The sequence below is a fragment of the Armigeres subalbatus genome, chromosome 3 (genome assembly GCF_024139115.2).
Source record: "Armigeres subalbatus isolate Guangzhou_Male chromosome 3, GZ_Asu_2, whole genome shotgun sequence".
In the NCBI taxonomy this organism is placed as follows: Eukaryota; Metazoa; Arthropoda; class Insecta; order Diptera; family Culicidae; genus Armigeres; species Armigeres subalbatus.
In genome coordinates, this window is record NC_085141.1 from 126492085 (window position 1) to 126514798 (window position 22714).

Sequence of the window (22714 nt, forward strand, 5' to 3'; positions counted from 1 at the left end):
TGCAAGCTTCTGTTGGCAGGGTGGAGAATGGTTGACATTTAATTTTACCGTACCATTCATCCTACCATGCAGTCAAAAAAACAACACCACAGCCGCAGCAGCAGCCACGTCCAAGCAGACGACAGCACATACTTTTACTATTTTCTCCCCCCACAATCAATGTTTTCGTAGAATAATTTCTCAACGTATAATCGGTTTTGGTGGCAAATATACATTTCATTATTCCTTACTCATTTTACAGATTAGAACTAATAAATCAGTATCTGTGGCTAGCACTCTTTCAAGGCTGTGTGCCACAGCCTAATTCAACTCGATTCTGCTCGAGCACTGCGCACAAGAAAGTGTGGATGGATGGCACGAGACTCACGCAGCAGCAAACAAACAGTCTGCGGATGAAGAATAAAAAAGACACAATTTTGTCATACATTTATTTGGGAAACTGTCTCAGTGTGCTCGGTGCGCGAAATTTTACCGGATAAAATGCAAATATTCGGAGAATCAAAGTGTTTTACTGTACTTTCCCCAACGTTGTATGTTGAAAGCCCAGTGGTGTATGAATAATTTTAAAATAAGTTTCCATATAATAAATATTTCATAAATGCCCAAAGTAAACATTTTGTTGCATCTGGCAACATTATGTAGCAGCTGACAAGCTTTTATCACCCCATTTCCACCCACCTCAAATTTTCGTCACTTTTTCGTACTAGTTGCCTCACCAATACTAACAAGCAATATTCAAAACAGAGTTATGGAGCCTTGAGCCTTAACGTTTATTATGAATAGATTTGGAGCCTTCTTTAGCCGCACGGTAAGATGCACTTTTAATATTTCAAATCAACAATAAAATAAAACTACGAACTAGTTCTAAGTAGTATTTATGTTCTTTATTTTAAACTTGATTTGAACCTCAATGGACGTCTACATTATGTGACCACTGTTATATGCTACCACCGTGCATCAGTTTAGGTACTTGCATACTGTTTGTGATTATATGGCATTTTTGTAGTTTTGCGAGATAGTATAGAAATTTCTGTGGATGGCTTCCGTTGTTGGCTCCGTATACTTTGCAAGGCCTCCCTGTAATGCGCTCACGAAATTCAATAACATGGAATTTCAAAATAAGAAATTTTTCGGTGATTGGTAGCCCGGCTTCTATCCAACTGCCACAAAAAGCTTGTATGGCGTCTGAATAGAAGTCCAGCAATAAACTAAAACAGCAATAAACTACCTGTGGTAGACTCTCCAATACCTCATAATAACTATTGCATTATTTTTCTTTCAAAACACCCCGTTTAACTAAGACTTCGGCAGTACCGCCCAGTGAAACCAAATTGAGCGTTATGGGTTGAATTGAATTCTGATGTTCAGACTTCAGATTTGTCTTGATTAGAGTTTCCATCCCGGGACATCCCGGGACGAAAAATCCCGGAATTAAGGAAAATTTGGGATTTCCCGATTCCCGGGATATTATTTTTGAAATCCTGGATACCGGGACAAAAATCTTTTTAACTCAGGCTTACTCAGTGGCGCCGGAGGAAATACCTGGGTAGGACAGTCGAAGCATTGTCCTACCCATGATTATAATAACACATACCATATGGATAGCTAAAAGATCTAATGCTATCAATACTGTTTTAATTTATAGATAGATAAATATCAGCAAAACGTTTCAAAGTGCATCAGAGGTTTGAAGCTTATCAGAAGTTAAACTGACAATCGAGGAGGTTTCCGAGACTCAAGTTTTCTTTACCCTATGACTGATACTTCTGCCAGCAACTGCCGCTCTCTTATATTGAAACAACAAGTATCTACAATATATCGCTAGCTAACAGTATTCCTTGATATACCAAAACAGCAGATACATCTAACTGGTGAATAGTTCCTGCTTATCTTTTATCTACAACTATGAGTCGCACACTATCCGATACATATTTCAGCATTTCTCTACACAACCTGAAATATTTTGTAAATTTAAAAAAATAGTTTTAATAAATCGAATAAAGTTTATATAGCTTTTCTATTTTATTTTATTTTGGGATTCTATTTTACGCGTAATTTAATTATCATTTGTACACGCCTCGTTAATCTTCTCGACCTCCTAACACCGAGCTAGTTATCCTGAGCTCTTCGTCCCCTATGTTTTTGTTTTGGTCCGAGTTCCTTCAGGACTTCTTCTGACCAGCTTCTGAATGTTTTGGATTAAAGTTCTTCTTAGACTTTTGCTGACCTGCCCCGATAAATTCGGTACAACGCTATCCATGATTAATGCAGTCAATTTATGATCACACGGCGCCACGTAACTTAGACAACCGATTCATGGATCCCGTACTGCGATTCAACCTGCAATGGAGTATAGGGAACTCTACCATTGTGTTTTCGTTGTGACTCGTGAGCTTATGGTCCCAGTACGATTCCACTGCGCATCTTCCGTCTTTTTTGCCTTTCTCGTATACTAAGTATACGTAAAGGCTATAATTTCACTCCAAAACCAAACTTTTGATAGAAGGCTCGGAGACCCATAGTGTTATATACCAATCGACTCAGCTCGACGAATTGAGGTGATGTCTGTTTGTGTGTATGTATGTATGTGTGTGTGTGTGTGTATGTGTGTATGTGTACAAATTTTGTAGACACACTTTTTGGAACTTAGCATTACCTGATTTACTCGTAACAAGTTGCATTCGACGGGGAATGCGGTCCCATTGTTTGCTATTGAAAATTGGCCCGATCCGATATTGCATTTCGGAATTATTGGAAAATCATCGTTTTTCCCAAGGCCCCTCCCCCTTGGAATAAAAATTTCAAAATCGAATTTTTTTTCAAGAATGGTGGGAATGCATAGTAATTAATGCAAAAACATGCAAAATGATAGAAAATATACTATCTGTTCCCCCAAAGTGCTGTTTTGACCTTTCTTAAGTGATTTATTGCAAAATATTTTACGACGCACGAGAAAGGCACCATCACCGCTAGGTGGATTAATCAGGGTTTTTTACAAGGGAGAATGCATTTACACACTAACCCAGTACACGTGCATTGTAGTTGCCAAACTACCACACGGAAGTGTACTGGAGTGTCGGACTCGACCATACCGGTAATACCGACTAAACTCCCTTGGCTCCACCTATATCGTTTCCCCAGGAACTACCTCGCAGTACTACTTCTGGGGGGATGGCAGTACTAAGCGTACTCGCTCATTATCGCTCACACAGGCACTCGTCCCACGCGAGACTGACTTGGGTGCTCGCACACCATTCACTCCATTTGAGTCTTACTTGAATGCTCTCCCGGGCGCTCCGCTGCCATGCCTCGAGGTGTCAATAGCGGTAACTGCCTGGGCCTACAGATATTACGCTACGACACTCCTGCCTCAGCACGAGCAGATCAATCACACCACTGCCGAAGCAGACCACACGCTACCCTGCCGAAACAGGGACACTCCCCATGCACCACATGTGCACAACTGTAGGTGTGTGGGTACAACCCACTGCTACCCTGCCGCCGAAGCAGCTTCTCCAAAGACCATTCGCTCCATGTGACCCTTTCTCGGGTGTTCCCTCTAACACTCCACTGCAATGCCTCAAGGTGTCGATGGGTATCTCGACTCCTACCTCAGCATGTGCAGTCCATACTCAGACTTCTGCTGCGCTTCGAGGTGACAATAGCGGCGACACGCTATGACACTCCTGCCTCAGCACAACCAGATCACTCACTCCCTGCCGAAGCAGCTCACGCGCTACCCTACTGAAGTAGGGACACTCCCCATGCCAATTGGCACTCCCTGGGCTTGTGCTTTTGAAGCGGCACATAGTCGCTTTGATAGAGTCTGATTACGGGCACTTGTGGTTTTTTGGGAGGGATTTTAGCAGAGCCCACTGCTAAATCCCACCACGCCCTAGGCAGTTCTCCCTGACACGCAGACAGCTGGGTGGGGTCGTCAAGCCCTTGGACATGGTCCATGTTGTCCCTGCTGTCCCTGCTGCCCCTGCGCATCTTCCGTCTACAGCGAGGTGTCTGACACTGTATTGCCAGAGAAAATACGTTGCTTGAATGAAAACTTAGAAATGGTCTAAATCCAATATATAATACAAACAATCAAGCCTACTTCGACGGACAGCGAATGCGTCTTTTCGAACTTGGCGAACATTTGTTCCAGAAACCCTACTTTCCGATACAAACACAAATACTATTTGCTTTTTGAAGTCAAACCAAGCATTGATTTAAATTTAAATTGAATATAGTTTCAATTTGAATTCTGTATCATCTGACCCCTGGCCCCTCATCTGACTTTATCCCTAAACTTCGAAAAAAACTTTTTCAAAACAAAAAAATATATGTTTAATATCGAAAATTCCCGGGATCCCGGGATTTCCCGGGATATACAAGAATTTTCATCCCGAATCCCGGAACAGGCAAAATGGCCGGGAAATGGAAACTTTGTGGGCTTCGTGGCCGTGCGGTTAGCGACGTCAATCGCCTAAGCGCAAGTGCTATGGAGTGTGAGTTCGATTCCCGCCCTGGTAAGGAGAAAACTTTTCGTAATCGAAAAATCCTCCACTGGTCCACTGGGTGTTATGTCCATTGTCTCGTGCTAGGTGTTTAAATGTTCAGTCTGTACAACCTCTGGTCGAAGACGGTGTTCCTGTCTTTTTTATAGTCTTGATGTTTTTTTTTTTGCTACAGGGCCAAAAATTTGGTAGACCAATCCCACCAGCTAATGTAGCGTTGGAGAAGGGGTTTTGTCTAAAATTGTGTCATAGTCTGCTCCTTCCAGAAGATGATTATGAACACAATTGAAATATTTATAATTGAGCATCTTTCTTGGCCAGTCCAGCGTTATATTCTGTTTCTATGGTAACAAGTGGACGGTTCAGGGTTGCGGGTTTTTTTAATAGACACGTATGAGTTATGTAGTTATGCAGTTAAGTTGCTCCGACAAACATTTTATTAAATATTCATGGAGAGATATGAGACAGTAGAAAAAAAAAATGCTGTGATCAATGCATTTTGTTAACTCATATATTTATTCGATCGAGCTCAAAAAATAAGTGAGTTTTTAAAACGCACTTTAAGTTTGAAATAATAGTTTGTGCGATAAATTTGTTTAGGACAAATGCCGTTAAAATAAATAAATTTTTGTAGCGTATTTACCATACATAAAGTTGTATTTTCCTTATATTTTCAGAGCTCATAATTCGATCAGGCTCTTTTTCGACAGTAAACAATGAAAAACGATTCCCCATCCATTATAACTTGTTGAGAGTGAATTAGTTAAGAATAAGTGCCCAACAAACGAGTGAGTTTTCAAAAAATTAGAAGACAAATATTTTTCGGACGTATATTTTGAGCCTTTTGTTCGATCTGATCTATAGTTTGAATAGCCGTTAAAGGCAACTTGTTGCGAATAAATCGGATAAGTACCGGAAACATTAATAAATTTTCAATATGCATTCTGCGTATAATATTTTTTATTCTGGCCAAAAGTTCTAATCCCATAGTCCGATCCAAACAACTTTCAATAGGAAACAATGAGGCAGAATTCCCCATCGAATGCAATTTGTTGCGAATAAATCAGTTGAGGATACGTGCCCAAAAACGAGCTAGACTTTTCTGCCCATCTTTGGTTGATAAAATGTATTTCAGCCATAACTTCTAATTCAATAGACCGATCTGGCCAATTTCCAGTAGGAAACAATGAGACAGAATTATGCGTCCAATGCAACTTGTTGCGAGTAAATCGGTTGAGGGTTAGTGCCGGAAAAGAGGGCGACGATTTTTGGCGTAATAAAAGTAATTTGACCATAACTTCTAGTTCCATAGTCCAACCTGGCTAATATAAACAGTGTGGTTGTGGAGCGAGCATATAGCTTTTACGTAAACTTTGTATGGGAGAAAGGCAAAACAAATGCTGCAATCCACTTTGGATGAAATGTCCATTTGACTAAATATGCCAAATAACAAATTTATTGCGGCTTGTTTTTATGTGAATGCTATCCTCTCGTTTAATAAACAATGTGCACTCACTTGGCTGTGGATATACAACAGTAAAGCACAGATTGGACAAATCAAGCATCCGAAAGATATTCAATTTGCAAAAAAAGAGCTAACCGCGGTGGAGGTTGGTACTGGATTCTGATGGCTTTTCCGTAAACGTGACCTTTAAGTGGTCTTGTTGTGTAGGGGTTATCACTGTCTAGAGAGTAGGAGGTTGAGGGTTCGAGTCCTCCAAGACACGTGGATTCTTTTCGCAAATTTCATATCAATTTGTCTATTTCGAAACAGGTGCTGTGCATATGCACAGCCGAGATATTTAATAAGAAAATATGGTTGATACAAAAAGGACCAATCGTCCAATGACTCCAAATAAAGCTTGAGCTATCTGATTGAGCATATTGTGTTACTTTTATCCAGTGGACAATCGCGAGTCATCTGAAACTTGATGTAAGCATCTTGGAAGAAACTTCCACGGTTTTCTCAAACCCCAGAAGCCATACCGGAAATGCGGCTGCTGCAGTCGTGCCTTCTCTGGAAGCTACCGGCAGCTACCGCTTCGGCCCCACATTCGCTGACGACGTCACCGAACAGGCCAAATGCTACAAATCGTTGTCATCGTCGTCCCGCTCGGCGTTGTCATCTTCTTCGGAGTGCTTGTCCCAATCTAACACCGTCTTTGCATTATAAAAATAAAATATGAATATAAATCTGTGCCCGCTACATTATTGTGGCCACGGTTGAGATCGTGTCATCCCGTGCGGCTTGACGAAGTGGCGGGAAGCAGCGGAGTGAAGAAGAGTACGTCCAGTTTCTCTTCGTCCGTCTGGCTGGGCTGAGTGAACAACAGAAGTCGCAAATTAAAAAATATGCTAAATTTATTGCATGAACGAGCTCACGCCGTTGATCTGGCCGCGGCATTCAGCATAGCTCCGTAGCCACGTCTACCGTGGTGAAGGTGCGAAGAATCATACACGATGGTTGTTAGTTGCTCCCTTATATGCGTCAATGAAGGATTGTGGAGCTACGGACGGCGGCGGTGTGGATGGAAAATTGTTGTGGAAATATGTATTTGTTGTTGCTTGGATCGAGAACCGGGATCACTTTTTAGTCGTCAACACGAAGCTGTAAAAGAAAGAAGATTTAAGTGAGAAAAGTGCTACACTTCATTGAAGGTACGATTTTATTATGAAAAATGTACAGGAAAATGCAAATATGTTATAACAAGAGGACCGCGTGTCCTGCCGCGAGTCGAAAGAATTCCCCGAGGTGGAGAGTTGGTCAATTTGGTTCGAATCGGATTGCATAGCCAGGGAGGCATTAGGGACCGCACGAAACGAGGAGCAATCGCAATTGCGGACAAAGTGTTGCAAATAATGTGAATCGGAATAAAGCTTGAAAATGCTGCGACAAGACAAAGCAAAACAAATTTCTTATCGACATGCATCGGAAATAATTTTTATTTCATTATTAATGGTCGTCTGCTTAACTGGACCGGGGAGTACGAGCATGAAAGGTGTCACGCTGTTCTGCGCTGCAGTTGCGGTAGTTGCGATGCGTCTGGTGTGTCCTCCGACTTCAAACGGCTTCCAGGTCAACTATTCAGACTTCTTCAGAAGCATCCAGCAGCAGCAGCAGTCCAGCTAGGACCCGCCAATATCGTGGACTCAGCCGGTGGTGGATGAAATATTGCGTCCATGCGTCGCACTGTCGAATCTGTTATTTTCGCTAATAAATCATTGAACTTCATCGCACGGTTTCGATCGAATTGGGTGCTCCCGAACAGGTCTTTGCTCTGGCTTTGCATTCGGCTGCTGTGGCAATTGCATCAATAATGTGCAGTTTCGGGTGGCCAAATAACTAAACAACTAAAATAAAAGTAAAGAAATGTTTTCAAATTTGTTATTCAAACAACACAATGTAATATGTACTGATTTGTGTGAGACGATTAATCTGAAAAATGAAATGCAGTTATAGTCGATCATTGGATACTGGAGTTAATTGCAAAATATTGTGTTCCCAAGAGCCTTTAAAAACAATTTTGTTTTTCAAATGCAGTGGTAATGCAAATAAATGAAGGTAAACAAATGTAAATTGAAGCATGTTATGGAATTTATTCTCCTGAAGTTATATTTCAATATGTTTTTTTTAAACATTTTTTTCAAAGTTCATAAAGCATTTTGAATGTTTAACTTTCATTACATGTTTGATTCACATTTGATTGTTTTTGTTAATATTTCCTATGGAAGGTTATGAAAATTAGCAAGAAATTGACAGCGAACACAATGAACAACCGATGTACATGACCTAGATGGGCAACTCACACACACAGCATCAGGCTAAGGCCGGTCGCCAACCACGCAGTCTGCGGAGGGTCCTTAAATTGTCCTTCGCCTGATCGATCCATCTTGCCCGCTGTGCACCTCGCCTTCTTGTTCCCGTTGGATCGTTTTCGAGAATCATTATTACCGGATTACTGTCCGACATTCTGACTACGTGCCCGGCCCACCGCAGTTTTCCGATTTTCGCGGTGTGAACGATGGATGGTTCTCCCAACAGCTGATGCAACTCGTGGTTCATTCGCCTCCTCCACGTACCGCCCGCCATCTGCACTCCACCATATATGGTACGCAGCACTTTCCTTTCAAAAACTCTTAGTGCGCGTTGGTCCTCCACGAGCATCGTTCAGGTCTCGTGTCTACGGACTACCGGTCTAATAAGGGTTTTGTAGGTAGTCAGTTTGGAGATAGTCGATTTCCTGCCATGATGTGTTTCCGAATTTATCTGCTGGTATCGTTATCGGTGATCGTCAGTGAGAGTACACGAAGATGGGCAATTCAATTTTTTTTAACCTGTAGCTTAAGGAGATGAATTTCAGCCCATTTTTTCCCAGATTGTCATTCAGTAACCGATCACAATCAGTATAATCAGTTCGTGCAATACAATGGCGACCTATGGTCAATGGTTGGGTTTAATAGTTCTGCTGATACAATACCATACAAGTGTTGCAACAGTTAAAGAGTTGCCAACCACAAGAAAAAAATCCATGAACGATCGGCCTTTTTGTAGATGGGACACATGACACATGGTAGTTGGTGGACCCCAGGAGCTTTTGTTATTTTTCAGCCGTCCAATCTCCTCCTGAATTTCCTGGAGCTTTGGAGCCGGAAAAAATATATTGTTGTAATGATCCATAAATTTGACCATATGATCCATACATTGTTAAAAATTGTGGATCAATTAATATAGTTTTATTGGGCTTCCATTGAAGCGTTATGGATCATATTACCAAAATTATGGATCATACGAACAAATATATAAAACAGATTACTGAAATTATGGATCATCATCACGATAAAAATCGCACAAATTTGAAATTTTCTGGATCATCTGTTATATGTTCATGGGAAAATTAAAGGAAAAATATTGTTTTTCTTGGTCATGTCTAAAGGAACATTTTCCTATTGATTGCTAAATTTTAACTTAGTTATGGATCTCAAACTTATTTTTTTAAATTGCTGAACTCCATCTATAGATTTATGGTACCATTTTACGACACAATCAGATGTTATTTATGGATCTCTTTTTATTTTTCCATGTATCGTTTTTGCACATTTCACGGTAGGAAGTAAGGGCTGCCAAAATTTAATCGTTTGGCGACGGCAGAAAGTTGGCGTCTGTAGCGTAATCACAAGTGCTTCGCAAAGAGACACTGCAATAAATTTATGCTCATGGATAGTGACTGTAGCGATTAGCAACCATTTAGGGGCCTTTCACAAATTACGTAACGCTTAAGGGGGAGGGAGGGGGTCAAACCCTGCGTTATGACCCATACAAAAAAATAGATCTTCCATACAAAAAGTGTTACGAGGGGGAAGGTGGGGGTCCAAAATCACCAAATTTAGCGTTACGTAATTTTAGAAAGAACCCTTACATGAAACCCCAATTATATTTGCACCAAAAGGCTTTATTTAATTTACGTCAGGCGGTCGTACCTTACAGCCCTTCTGATTTTTTGCTATCGAACCTTTCGTCTCATAAAATACTGGTCCTGAAAAGACCAATTTTTTAGTTCACAATGCACCAGATTCAAACGACGATTTGACGAATCTGATAGTTCTCCCACGCAAACCAACACCATCAAAAATCCGCGGAGAAAATAATTTTGTTTAAAATTTTCAGAATCAAATAAGGTCGATTCGAATATAAAGACAAAAAATTGAGCCACCTAGATTTTTTTCTCTAAATTAAAGTTTTGATGCGACAACAAAAAAAAATCGGAAAATTATAAGAAAATCCTTATAATTTTCCATTCTTTAACAAATCCGAGGAGGTTTATGATTTTTTTTTTAAATTTTAATATTTATTATTTATAACCCCCTCCCCCTTGCCCTTTCCGGCATCAGGGCATAAATGTAACGGCTTTCATTCTACATAATTGTGACCCAAGTGCCATAGGTAGGATCTAGCTCAATTTTACAACATATGGAAGACATATGTAAGTAACAGGTTATTTTGGATCTATTCACCATTTTCAAAAGTATGCTCCTCACCATAAACAACGTGAAAATATTCAACGCCTAATATCGCTTAATAGGGTAAATCACTACTTGGGCCTATGGACCCGATTCCCGGCTCACTGCACAGAAAACTAAGGATTTATACTGTTTGGAAACCGTAGGTTTATGATTGATAGTTTTAAAAAAGTCTTCCATTTATTTCGCACAGTACTCAATATCTTTCAACCATTTATTTCACTCCTAATAAAAATGTAGATTTCTAATATTCGCTCTTCGTTGCAACACCACTGAGCCGGAGTGAGTCTTTCCACTTTTACAAAACGGTATCATCATATGAACACCTACCTGGGGCCCTCCTTAGCCGTGCGGTAAGACGCGCGGATTGGAAATTGTCTCGACTTCCCTGGGCATAAAAGTATCATCGTGTTAGCCTCATGATATACGAATGCAAAAATGGTAACTTGGCTTAGAAACCTCGCAGTTAATAACTGTGGAAGTGCTCAATGAACACTAAGCTGCGAGGCGGCTCTGTCCCAGTGTGGGGATGTAATGCCAATAAGAAGAAGAAGAAGAGCTACCTGAAAATCGTCACAGGTCTCGATACAATCATTGGTTGAAGCCACATAATAATTCTAAACTAATGCACTTCAATCCTTCCTATTTGTTCGTTTTACCAGAACTTATATGAAAATATTAGAATACATTTAGAAATGTATCCTCAAACCGCACAAAAATTCACCTTGGCCTAAGAACTTGTAGCCGAACCGTGCTGCCAAAAGACCAGGAGCCTCTTTTAATATGAAAATAATCCTTCATTGTTAATAGGAAAACTGTCTAATACATTGACGCTTTCATGTTATTTATAATACTCTCGATTTCAAAAAGTGAAAAAATATAGTTTTAAATGTTTGGAAGAAATTTGGATGAGTGAATGAATCTTTTCAACCAAACATAAAATATTATAAATAAAAACCATCTGGCATCATGTTGTCGTAGAACGTGCATATTTTTGTTTACGTCGCATTTTCTACCGTCCCGAGAGAGAATGAGAGTAAAATGTTGAGAGATTCAGTGAAATTTTGCTTAGACCGGGAACTGGTTTGAAGTGTGCCGGAAATGCAATCGCTATGACTGAAATGAGTGCTGCGCCTCGTCAATTTATATCAAATAAAAGCTTTTTCAAACGATGTTTAGCAAGAATAGCTATTTTTTGAGCAGAAATGAAACCCATTGCTGTATTGCACGGCCTACAAAATTCAGGAAAAATGGCTTCCTGTCATAAATATCAATTGAATAATGCAGTCGTATGCATGTTAGGCCGGGAATGGGGTAAGAAACCCTATTTCCAACAGATTTCATATTGATTAAATCTGTTCACCATTTTGAAAAGTATTACAGATTCAAAGTGCCACCCCTCCATTTCAATTAACATCTTGAATGAAGTCTCCAGGTAAATTTTCGACCAAATTCATGAAGATTTATTGAATCTGTAAAACTTTGCTAAATGGTCTTTTCAACAGATCTAAGCAGTATGAAGCTGTTGAGTTTTTTTATGGTGGGGAGCATTTTTCCATCACTTTTTTTAATGGAGATGGAAGATAAACGAAAATAGTGACTGCTCGATGAAAACCTTTTTTCGTTTCATTACTTTTTCACAAATTCTTTGGTGCGCTGCGGTGAGAGATTTGAACCTTAACAATAATATCCCTGGGATGCTCTGACTCTAGCAAAATGTTCACGCTATCTGTATGTAGGCATAAGTTTACAGTGGCCAACCGTCCCGGATTATGTGGAACAGTCTACTTGCCTCGTATTTCCTGGTGCCCCGGAAAACGTTCCGAATTCCATGATGAATTATTTGAAGCCGTTATTTCTGCAGCTCAGCAAAATGAAGAACAAATTTTCGTTAAAAATACGGTTATTTTCTGAGACTGCCTTGTTACTATCCAGTCGGTAGCTCTAAAGAGGTGATCGCCATGCCAGTGTAACTTATTAATTTGGTACAGAATCTTCCAAAGACAGGAATATCGATTTTATTTTCCCTCCAGATAATCAAATCCTTCGGATAATTGAATCACCATAAAAAAAATCTGCAATTAAAAAATCTATGTTTTATTTTACTTGCAGTGGTGTAGTCAATTATTTAGAAAAAAAAACCCTGAATAATCCACCTGCGGCATCGGTGACTTTCTGGTGTATTATGTAAAAACAGTATTTTTGCCATAACTTTTGAGTCCATAGTCCGATCCACCCAATATGATAATTTTATTATATTATATAATTATATGGATTGTTTACCCGCTTTTTGTACAAAAAAATGTATTTTGGCCATTACTCATTCTATGCCAACAACTCGAACGCAGACATTTACGATTATTGCTAAATATTAACTGTTAAAAGCAGCAGCACGTCCAAACTAACAACAAACTGCCCTACGTAAAACGCACTGCACCGGCACGATTGTGACAGAAAATCGGTACGATTTTGAAGCATTTAAATAATCTGGATCTAGAAAAAGTGAGAAAATTATAGATTTCCATGATATACGGAATCAAAAATATCTGAAGGTAGCTAAACCTCTATGAAAATGATCTCAATCGGAAAGATACGAATCAGTTCCAGAATCGGAAATAAATGAGATATCAGAGAATGCCTCAAATCAAATCAAGATCTAACATTCTACTGAATCAGGAAAACTTCTGAAACGTCACCATCTCCATTTCATTACTTTCAAACAATGGTTGTTCAAACTGAATACCTGCTTTCAAAAGACAACGGAAAACGGACAATACTCAGTAGTCCAGTGAGGATTATTTCGCTTATCGAAGAGTTTCCACAACTAGAAGAGCACAAATCGAACAAACACCTCATAATACATTACATGTTACATACACAAACACATCTCAGTTTACTTAAATAAAATTATAGCATACCAAAACGATGAAATCTACAAATTATTTTTACTTCACTGAACAACATTATTTAAATTAACAAATATGCATTACGTTTTATACTTGAACACTTTAAAAAAAAACATCGAAGAAATTTTCAAGTCGCAAGCTAAATGCGTTTCTGTTGAAGATACAGAATTGTTTTACGTAGTGAAATTTAGTGAAAGAATTTCTATGTATAAAATATTGAGTAGGGTTTGAATGACTTTATTAAGCGGCGCAGCCGAATTTTTTTTTTATGATATGGAAATTGAAATTATTAAAAATTAATTTCGAAATTCCGCGAAATTCCGTTAAATTTCGTAAAAAGACTGATTTTTCTGTCGAAATTTTTGAAATTTAACGAAATTTTTCGAAATACCGCATATGCTTAGTCTGGCTACTCAACAATTTTTCGCTAAGATACTATTTATAATAAACTTTCAGCACCGATGCTGATGGCCCGAGACCGCAACCCTTTCAATCAACCCTTACTTCTCATAAAGTGTTGACCCTGATCAGAACCGATTTTCTTTTCACAATGCGCCTTTCTAATCACTAACAGCAACTAACAGCACCCTGCCCTAACAGTGAATGTAGAAACACATAGTCAAAGTGTGCACCTATATCTTTTACCAAAGGGGCTGGGCTTATGGTGTTAGGGGAACTGGGGGTAGGACGCCCACGTTAAGGAAAATGCCATTTTTATCAATGAAAACCACCATTTCAGCCAGTTTTCATCAGCGCATACTGAAGAACAGCATATCTGCGACTGACTACCGATAACAGATATCTAATTGTCCATTTTATTGCACAGAAATTTGATTTTTAAAAAGCACCCGAAAAAAAATGATTTTGAAACCATGCGGGGTGAGATGCGCCAGTGGATGGGTTAAAACGCGCATGTGTTTATCGTACTGATTTTCATTTTAATTGCCTACATTAAGGCAATTAACCGAATGTTTCAGCTGTTTCGGTCATACGAAATGGGCATGGGCGTAATGCCCCACACCGACCTCAGAAGTTTGAAGGCCCATAAAATCGTTTTAAAACCATTTTTGACGACGATTTCGTTTGGAACATAAAGAACACGAGTAAGCAGCATGGCTCATGGCTCAATTATTAATTTATCAATGTATAACAGCGACAGAAAGACTAAATTCCACCGAGCTAGAATTGCATCAAAACACGCAAAAATCGTTTTTTCGAGTTTTTCATGTATAACTAGAGAAAAATCATGAAATATATGTATCCAATGGCAATATTTTTCATTGGTTTATCGTATAGACTATTGAAAAAAATCAAAATGGGGATATTTAACCTTATTCAGGGGTGGCGCGTTTTAACCCCTATGGGCGTGCTACCCCCACTTCCCCTACCACAACCAGCAGGTGGTGTTGAAATAATCGTGTCGAGTTTGAATGTGGTATGGTATGCACTTCTACACGAACAGTATGCATAGACTAAACATGTATAAAATGTGATTCCTGAAATAAAAATGGTGGATAATAATTGATATATTGGTAACTCACAAAGGTTTTACTAAAAACGTATTTTTCACTAATACTTCCTCTTCTTCTTATTGACATTACATTGCCCACTAGGGTGTCCCAAAATTGGACAAAGTCTGGGATTTTGGGGGCTCAACCTTCAAATGAATGCTTAGGGTAAAACAAAAGAAAAATTGTTCTACGACAACTCTGGGGAATGACGTTTAGGGGTGGCCCCGACGCGTTTTATGAAAAAAGTGCATTTTTTATAGGTAACATCGAAAATACCGGTATATCGGAAAGAAATTCGATGAAACCCATCCATTTTATATTTTTTACATTTAACTTATGGTCTATACTTTATGGTAAAACTTTGATACCGCATGTTTTAGGTCTATATATTTTTCACTGATGCTCTAAATGCCCAGAAATGATGGATTTTTTTAAATATTTTTTTATTAATGCATCCAAAACGGGTATCCATCATAATGCTTTCGAAACTAGATATACACAGAAAGATGGGGAATTTTATAACGAGCATTTAGCTAAAAATTGCAACCTTCTATCTCTATCCGTTTAAAAGTTATTCACGATTTACTGCAGCTTGGAAAAAGACTTTTTGAAATTTCGGATCATAATACCTGGATCATGTTTAAGTAAAAAACGCCTACTTTTCCATACCAACCAAATGAGCGCTTTAATAACCAATATAGTATTCATATGAGTTGCATAAAATTGATTTTAATACTTATTTGAGTGTTATAATGGAAACCCAACGATGGACCAGCAGTAACATGACTGACTACAAATTGTTCAGTTAGTCTGGGTGAGTACTCAAATAGATTGATGAATATGGTTTCAAAACTACCCATAGGTAGGTTCAGTTTTCGTGTCATGGTTTGTCGAGCTGTGCAATGTTTCTCGATAACATGGAAATAAGTTGTTTTTTTGCGATCATGTGAAGAACGATAATGTGAAGCAAATCCAACTAGATCATTTTGATATCGATTTGTCATATTTTACGCCATATTGAAGCTCATTTTACGCCATTGCAAAAAAATAGTGTGTGCAACTAATTGCAAAACTCGATTTTATCAGCACTGATAGTATTTATCTCATTCGGTAAGCCTCGTTGGATAAACGTACAACCATGCTGATTAAATCATCTTTTTGCAACTAGTTACACAAATTACTATTATCATTATTATTTTATAATGCATATTGAAATATTTGGCATCTACCATCTACGGAATCTCTGGAAATAAGAACAATCTACACTAATTACGAACTATTTTGCCTACCAATACTGAATACAATTATAAATTGATTGCATCGATAAATCGGGACAAAAATGATCCAGCCGGTCTAACTTCACATGATCGTGCTGGTTAAAAAATCAAGTTGGTCAGAAAACAATTAATTTCCATGTTATCGTGAAACATTGCACAGCTCACCAAACCATGAAACGATAGCTGAACCTACCTATGGGTAGTTTTGAAACCATATTCATCAACCTATTTGAGTACTCACCCAGACTAACTGAACAATTTGTAGTCAGTCATGTTACTGCTGGTCCATCGTTTGGTTTCCATTATAACACTCAAATAAGTATTAAAATCAATTTTATGCAACTCATATGAATACTATATTGGTTATTAATGCGCTCATTTGGTTGGTATGGAAAAGTAGGCGTTTTTTTACTTAAACATGATCCAGGTATTATGATCCGAAATTTCAAAAAGTCTTTTTCCAAGCTGCAGTAAACCGTGAATAACTTTTAAACGGATAGAGATAGAAGGTTGCTATTTTTAGCAAAATATTCGTTATAAAATTCCCCATCTTTCTATGTATATCTAGTTTCGAAAGCATTATGATGGATACCCGTTTTGGATGCATTAATAAAAAATATTAAGAAAAATTAATCATTTTGGGCTTTTAAAGCATCAGTGAAAAATATATAGACCTAAAACATGCGGTATCAAAGTTTTACCATAAAGTATAGACCCTAAGTTAAATGTAAAAATATAAAATGGATGGGTTTCATCGAATTTCTTTCCGATATACCGGTATTTTCGATGTTACCTATAAAAAATGCACTTTTTTCATAAAACGCGTCGGGGCCACCCCTAAACGTCGTTTCCCAGAGTTGTCGTAGAACAATTTTTCTTTTGTTATACCCTAAGCTTTCATTTGAAGGATGAGCCCCCAAAATCTCAGACTTGGTCCAATTTTGGGACACCCTATTGCCCACTAATGTCGAATTCGTTTTAAAAAAGTTCCAACCTAGGTTGGAACCAGTTCCAACCTAAGTGCTGTCAAAGTGTTTTTTTATTCGCTCAGGTTGGAACTAGGTTCGCACTAGTTCCAACCCCAAAGCTGTCGGGTTCGCACCGGGTTCACCAATACAACTGTACTTCAACTGTCAAAACCACGTGGGTGGGTGGGACTGGGCGGAATAAACAAGCAGAAGGGAGAAACGAAACTATCTGTTAATTAAAATAAAATGCGCGTTGAAAATCTTTTTTCGAGGAATTTTGTGATATTTGTTATTGTATGTAGTTTAAAAAGGAATTAATCCGGTAATGTTGTCTAGATTCAGTTTTAAAAATAATTGTTAGGGAAGTTATGTATTCATAAGTTCATTCAGTTTTCCTCACAGATGATGTCCTAAATTAGGTCGGTGGATGGAATTATGTAGTTTGGGAATTCCCCTTGAAACCCGTTCACAAAATCCGCTAAAAATTGTCAGAAAAATATATTTGAGGAATACCAAATAGAATTATTTCTTATGCCTATTTCAGAATTTCTCTTGGTGCGTTTCAGAATTTTCATCGGGAATTCTGCCAGAAATTACTTCAGAAATTCTTTCAATAATTCTTTCTTGAATTTTTGGCGATATCTTTCAAGAATTCCTCCATATTTTTTCCAAGGGAGGTGAATTCCTTTGAAAATTCCTCTAGGAATATCTTTGAATACTGTTCCAGGATTTTCGCTGGAAGTTGCTCCAGGAACTAATTTGGAAATTCCTACAATATAATTCCTTCAGGAAATCCTTCTAGAATACAGGAACTTACTCGAAGTATCCTTCAGGAATTGCTCCGCAAGTTTCGTACATAAATTCCCCCGGAAGTAGCTTGAGCCATTCCTCCGGGAGATTCTTGAAAATTAAAAATGCACGGGGCCCAAAATCCGGCGGAAAATTTTCCCGAGGTGTGAGGCTACCTTTACCAGAAGAGGTAGCGAGGAGAAAAAATTAGCGAATCCTGTAGAATTTTTATTACATTCTTCTGAGTGTTCTCCGAAAAAAAAACTTTTGCAGAAATAGATGAATTTACGGAAATACGGAAAATACGGAATTCTTGGTATAAAAATGTGCACGGGATTTTTGAATATAATTAAATAGGGGAACTGTTCCGATCTACATCTCACTGAACATATATTCATCTCAACGGGAAACAAAAAAATGCAGCACCAATTTCGTCGCCTCTTTTTGTCAACATTTGCTGAGAAAAATCCCAAAAATAATAAACAATCCAAATTCCTTTCCATTGCTTTGTTTTTGATGGGATGAATATCGGAGCCATGAAATGAATTCCAGGAGCAGTTTCCCTGTTTATATCCACCCAAAAGTAAATTCCACATTTATTTATCATGATCTGATTAGTCAACGCCAACGCACTGCCAGTGCACTGGATGTCCTGGATCATATGTTTCGAATCAAAACAAACACGATGCTACCCACACCAACATATCCAATGACAGATGGAACTGAAAATGTTTTTTTATTCAGGGTTCGGGTTGGCGCTGACCCAGGTTTAAAAACGAATTCGACATAAGAAATTGCCGCCTCGCAGCTTAGTTTTCATTTAGCATTTCCTTAGTTATTAACTGCGAGGTTTCTAAGCCAAGATACCATTTCTGCATTCGTATATTGTGAGGCTAACACGATGATACTTTTATACCCAGGGAAGTCGAAGCAATTTCCGAACCGAACCTAGACCGGCACCGGGAATCGAACTCAGCCACGCACGGCATGGTCTTGCTTTGTAGCCGCGCGTCTTTTCGCTAGGCCAAGGAGGGTTTCAACAATACAAATCTCTTAAAAATGCCATTGGCCTGAACAAAATTTGAAAATTCGAATTTTCTAATGAATGCGGAGGAAAACAATGCAAACTTTTCAAAATAAAATTTCGGTGAAAAAAATGTGTGTACTTTATATGGCCCATATCACCCACACCAGAATGTGCCGTTTTGCCCCACAATGATCAAATTTCTTTAAAAGTTTTGAGATAAATTATCAATTCAACCCGTACACAATCTTTGAATATACTCAGTTTGAGATCCTCGAGGATCATGCGGATTCGTTTTGCGATTTCTGTTTTAAAAGCTTAAATACAGCACATCAAAAATTACATCACCATAGCATTATTAATAATATAGACAGAATAGTTTTCATTTTTTGACTGAAGTAAAATATGTTGTACTCATAATTTGAAACAAACAAGCAATAAGATCCACTTAAGAGAGTGCCAAATTTGTAGGTCGCCAGAGATGTCGTAAAATCTCGATTAATCGATAAGTAACTAATCGATTACTCTCGATTCTTGTCGATTATTAAATCGATTAATCGTTGGAAAGTAATCGATTCAAAATTGATCGATTATCAAATCGATTAATCGATTAATCGAAGTAATCCGCCGCAATCCACCGAAAAAGAGAAAGAAGCAGCAATCGCAGCTGCCACAGGTGTAACCGGAGCAGAAGGAGCGAGGGCGTGAAAGTGATGCTGGCAAACAAGGACCATCATCAATCCGTCGTGGAGTTCCTCGAGGTCCACAAGTATGAGTACTACACTCATGACCACTCCAGCGCGAAGCCACTCAAAGCTTTGCTGCGAGGGCTCTACGACATGAAGGAAGAAGATCTAATTTCGGAACTCGAAAGCTGCTGCCTGAAGCCAGTATCCGTGCACAAGATCGCTCGTCACGACAAGGCGAGAAGATATCGCGACCAGCTTTACCTGATCACCAACTTCGGGCACGGCATCAGGAACTGCCGCATGAAGCCGCGCTGCAACAAGTGTGGCGAACCCCATCTGACTGAGCGATAAGATGGAGGTGGCCGATCAAAAGTGCGCCAACTGTGGCGACAAACATCGCCACAGCAGTAGCAGCAGTGGCTGCATCGGTTCAAGCTACAGCACCGCCAGCTCCATCCTCCAGCGAATGGCCCCAGGTCCTTTCTCCTGGATTACGCAGGCAGCACGATGAGCATCCTTTACCCCCGGAAGAGTCCGCTCCGCTCTACACACAAGAGCAGCTGGCTCCAATATTCAGCCAATTTGTGGCTCGGCTTCGAAGCTGCAAATCCCGGTTCACCCAGATCTACACCTTAGGCCTTTTCGTCATTGAAAATGGCTTCTAGATTGGGTCTGGCTAACTGGAACGCTTGCTCGCTCAAGAGCAAAATCGTCGAGCTCAGCGATTTCCTTCAGGAGAAGAAGATTAACACGGCTTTTATTGCCGAAACCCAACTGAAGCCTGAGGTAAGTGCAACAATCCCGGGTTTTAGAGTGGTGAGGCTCGATCGAACAAACTTCAAAAGGGGAGAAATTGCTATCACCTGGTGGAGCAACATCGCCTGCTGCCTGCTACCGGACTTCAAGCTCAAAATCATCGAAGCCGTTGGAGTGGAAGTCAGCACCTCCATCGGAGTCGTCCCGTTCATCGTGGCTCACTGTCCCACACAAGCTAAAGTCGACGACGCGACGGCACGTCAGCCGAAATTCGAAGGGATATAGGCAAGCTCACTCGGCGGAAGGGGCTGTTCATCATTTCCGGAGATCTGAACGCAAAGCACCAATCGTGGGGTCTCAATGGCACGACTGTGGAATGGGCCAATGATGCCGACTACCTTGGCTTGATCCTCGACAGGAAGCTTATTTTCCGTCAACAGGTTGACAAGACGGTGACAAAATGTAACGTTTTGGTAAAACTACTGTACCCTTTGATCAACCGTCAGTCGTGATTATCCCTGAAGAATAAGCTTGCTGTCTGCAAGCAAATAATCCTCTCTGTGATCGAATACGGCATGCCGGTCTGGGAGAGTTGCGCCAAAACCCACTATCTCAAACGGCAACGGGTTCAAACTAAATTCCTGCGGATGATCATGAACACCCTACCCAGGACAAGAACAACTGAGACCCATCGTCTGGCCGGGATGAACACATTACTGGAACGCTTTGGTAAACGTAAAGAGAGGTTCAGGGTCCGTTGCTTGCATTCAGACCAGGTAGTCATTCGGGCGCTTGTACCCAATTATGTTATCAAATTGCACTTGTATGTAATAGTGTACATAGTAGTTAGGTTATCAAATTGTCAAATTAACTAATGCTTCCTAAAAGCAATATTGGCATTACATCTGAAATATTGGCATTACATCTCCACACTGGGACAGAGCCGCCTCGCAGCTTAGTGTTCATTAAGCTCTTCCACAGTTATTAACTGCGAGGTTTCTAAGCCAGGTTACCATTATTGCATTCGTATATCATGAGGCTAACACGATGATATTTTTATGCCCAGGGAAGTCGAGACAATTTCCAATCCTAAAATTGCCTAGACCAGCACCGAGAATCGAACCCAGCCACCCTCAGCATGGTCTTGCTTTGTAGCCGCGCGTCTTACCACCGAAATAAACTGAATTTAATCGAAAATCGAAATAAATTTTTCACCGGGTTTGAAAAGAAATGAAATTTTCAATTAAACTATTGATAATCAATAGCAGTGTTGTCCTACACTCAGGGCAGAAAATTCTGCTCTTTGATTTTACTCCATCTAAACGATTTTATTGTCTCAACTAAATAAGTTCAACTAATAGAAGGATATTTGAATTTTCTAAATGTCATGGCAAACTGTCAAAAAATGCACTCCAGAGCCACAGGAGCGCGCGCACTGAAAATACACTGGAGTGTTTTCACTGGAGTGTATTTTCAGCGCGCGCGCTCCTGTGGCTCAGGAGAGCAGTTTTTTGACAATTTGCCATAACATTTAGAAAATTCAAATATCCTTCTATTAGTTGAACTTATTTAGTTAAGACTATAAAATCGTTTAGATGGAGTAAAATCAAAGATAAGATTTTTTTACACTGAGTGTAGGACAACACTGATCAATAGTATCGAACGATTTGACAAATTTCTGGAGTGTTTCCGAATCGATTAATAATAAAATCTCGAAAATTCATTGAAATATAAAGACGCTATTAGTGTTTGCCTTCCCCTTAGACGTAGATTACGTCAAAAAAGTACCAATCTGAATACCTAAAAAATGTTCAAAACTATTTGCAACAAGACTGTATTTTTGACCACTTGTTAGTATGACATTTCTCACAGTGCGATGTGGACTGTGCGTGTCCAATCCAATCGAAAACATTCGCACTTGCAGGTGCAAACTCTGTACCGCCCCCAGGAATTTGCTCCCGACTTGTTGCACACAGTCTGGCCTCTCCTAAATGGAACGCAAAAATGTACTTCGGTCCAACACCGTTGTGTTGATCCCAACTACATTGTGGCGCGGTGCCAGGATCGGCACCCGATCAATTTAGGTTTTATCGCACGCCGCGGCGGCTAGCCACGAATTAAAAAGCTTTTAGGATTACTTCGATTCATTAGGAATTTCACTTCCGAGTGGTGACGACTGCGAGGCCGAATGGGTGAGCGAGCGAGCCGTCGGCCATTCGAACCGCTTTGATCTTAATTAAGACGTAAGCATGGTTAGGCAGAATTGGT

At 39.5% G+C, this 22714-nt stretch overlaps 1 long non-coding RNA gene across 1 annotated transcript in view; it reads right to left on the reverse strand.

The window, feature by feature from the left end:
* Positions 1-6493: 6493 nt before the first annotated feature.
* LOC134227281 (uncharacterized) overlaps positions 6494-22714 on the reverse strand; it is a 55949-nt gene continuing 39728 nt past the window's right edge. The window contains exons 2-3 of the long non-coding RNA XR_009983644.1: positions 6891-7116; positions 6494-6826 (exon numbers count right to left, since the gene is read on the reverse strand). This is a non-coding gene — a long non-coding RNA (uncharacterized LOC134227281). The remainder of the gene's footprint in view (positions 6827-6890; positions 7117-22714) is intronic.